Source organism: Vigna unguiculata, chromosome 2, assembly GCF_037176805.1.
Source record: "Vigna unguiculata cultivar grain cowpea cultivar isolate G323 ecotype 2 chromosome 2, ASM3717680v1, whole genome shotgun sequence".
Lineage (NCBI taxonomy): Eukaryota > Viridiplantae > Streptophyta > Magnoliopsida > Fabales > Fabaceae > Vigna > Vigna unguiculata.
Window position 1 is genome coordinate 482,501 of NC_140793.1, and position 2,500 is coordinate 485,000.

The window sequence follows — 2,500 nt, forward strand, 5'->3', positions numbered from 1 at the left end:
CATGGCCAAGTTGGTCGGTGCACCGCGGCATAGCTAAATGGCTTGGTGGGGAGTTTTGTGAAAAAATGAAATTCGTGGTTTTTGAGTTGTGAGGGTTGGAAAGGCCTCCAAATGCCCCCAAATGAATACCATGAAAGTCTTGGTGCACGAAAGTTTTGAGTTCGGAGGGTTTTGCACATGGGCAAGGTTGGCGGTGCACCACGGCATAGCTAAATGGCTTGGTGGGGAGTTTTGTGAAAAAATGAAATTCGTGGTTTTTGAGATGTGAGGGTTGGAAAGGCCTACAAATGCCCCCAAATGAATACCATGAAAGTCTTGGTGCACGAAAGTTTTGAGTTGGTTGGGTTTTGCACATGGCCAAGTTGGTCGGTGCACCGCGGCATAGCTAAATGGCTTGGTGGGGAGTTTTGTGAAAAAATGAAATTCGTGGTTTTTGAGTTGTGACGGTTGGATTGGCCTCCAAATGCCCCCAAATGAATACCATGAAAGTCTTGGTGCACGAAAGTTTTGAGTTGGTTGGGTTTTGCACATGGCCAAGTTGGTCGGTGCACCGCGGCATAGCTAAATGGCTTGGTGGGGAGTTTTGTGAAAAAATGAAATTCGTGGTTTTTGAGTTGTGAGGGTTGGAAAGGCCTCCAAATGCCCCCAAATGAATACCATGAAAGTCTTGGTGCACGAAAGTTTTGAGTTCGGAGGGTTTTGCACATGGCCAAGGTTGGCGGTGCACCGCGGCATAGCTAAATGGCTTGGTGGGGAGATTTGTGAAAAAATGAAATTCGTGGTTTTTGAGATGTGAGGGTTGGAATGGCCTCCAAATGCCCCCAAATGAATACCATGAAAGTCTTGGTGCACGAAAGTTTTGAGTTGGTTGGGTTTTGCACATGGCCAAGTTGGTCGGTGCACCGCGGCATAGCTAGATGGCTTGTGTGGAGTTTTGTGAAAAAATGAAATTCGTGGTTTTTGAGATGTGAGGGTTGGAAAGGCCTCCAAATGTCCCCAAATGAGTACTGTAAAAGTGTTGGTGCACAAAAGTTTTGAATTGGATGCATTTTGCACTTGGCCAAGTTGGTCGGTGCACCGCGGCATAGCTAGATGGCTTGTGTGGAGTTTTGTGAAAAAATGAAATTCGTGGTTTTTGAGATGTGAGGGTTGGAAAGGCCTCCAAATGTCCCCAAATGAGTACTGTAAAAGTGTTGGTGCACAAAAGTTTTGAATTGGATGCATTTTGCACTTGGCCAAGTTGGTCGGTGCACCGCGACTAGATAGCTTGGTGCCAAAATTTGTCAAATTTAAGACCTTGGCCAAACTGAATGAAATTTTGTGGGGAGGTTCGTGATATTTTTTAGTGGTGGACTGGAAAAAATGAGGTCGAAATTCGAAGTCTACATGTGCTTTTCTATTTTTCCCGATTTTACACATACCCGGTAAGTAAAAAAAATAAAAAAAATAGTTCCCCTTCGAGAAAAATTATGAAATTTGGTGAGCAAGGAGATACCATTATTCTACGAATTACTGCAAAAAATCGCATCAAAATTCGAAGTGTAGCCCGAGATATGGACTTATGTCTGCTCAAAAAAAGTGTATCTACTTGTACAATTTTGCCTTTTGCATATTAACCTCTTATAGGGGGGGAGTGCTCCTTGAGCCGGCCAGCTCCACACTGGCAGGTTTTAAAGGGAGCTTGATGAGGCCTCCCCCCTCACGTGGTGCGTGCGTTAGCATGTTTATCATGGCACAACTAGCCTCTTCATAGTTGTTGAGCTTTATTAATACCAACACACGGTCGTCACTGATCGTTGGTTAGCTCGGCAGCTAGTCCCTCGGATATTGTGGAAAGTTATTTTCATGCCTAGCGATGCTTGACCCTGCGTCACTTGATGTTTCCATTTGCTTGCTTGCCCATGGTAGGTGGGGGGTGGACCGTCTTGTGGTGTGGTGTCTTGCGAACGTGAGGGTGTGTGAGTTGTAATCGAGATGCACTTGCTGGCTGGCTCCATGCCTTGCGTATCGAACGGTCAAGCATGCATCTCTTCCATTTTCACCCGTTGCCTTGGGTGATATTGGTTGATCAGTCCCTGTGTTATCTACCCACTAGACGGTACTTCTGTGGTTGCTTCGAATTCTATCTTTCCATCACGAAGAGGTGTTGGAGGATCCTAATGTCACGCACGTGTTCCATCTAGTGAAACATCTCAGTGATGCACGTGTTGTGGCTAGTTCTTTTGGATGCGGTGCATTATATGAACTCGGGTTTACTTTAGCGACCCAGTCAACATAATTCGGTTGTGTCCCTTGATTGAGACGTTGTCCTTGAACTTGTTGTGAACAATATCGTTCTTCCACAACCCGTCGTCTTGAGTGCGATGGAAGGCAAATAAGATGTGCTTTGGCATGTCATGCACGTACTCGATTGCGGGAAGTGTGAGAAAGTGTTGTTGACAACCCGTGGGAAATGGAATGTGGCAAATCGTGATGAGCTCTTCGTGGATCTGCGAAGAAG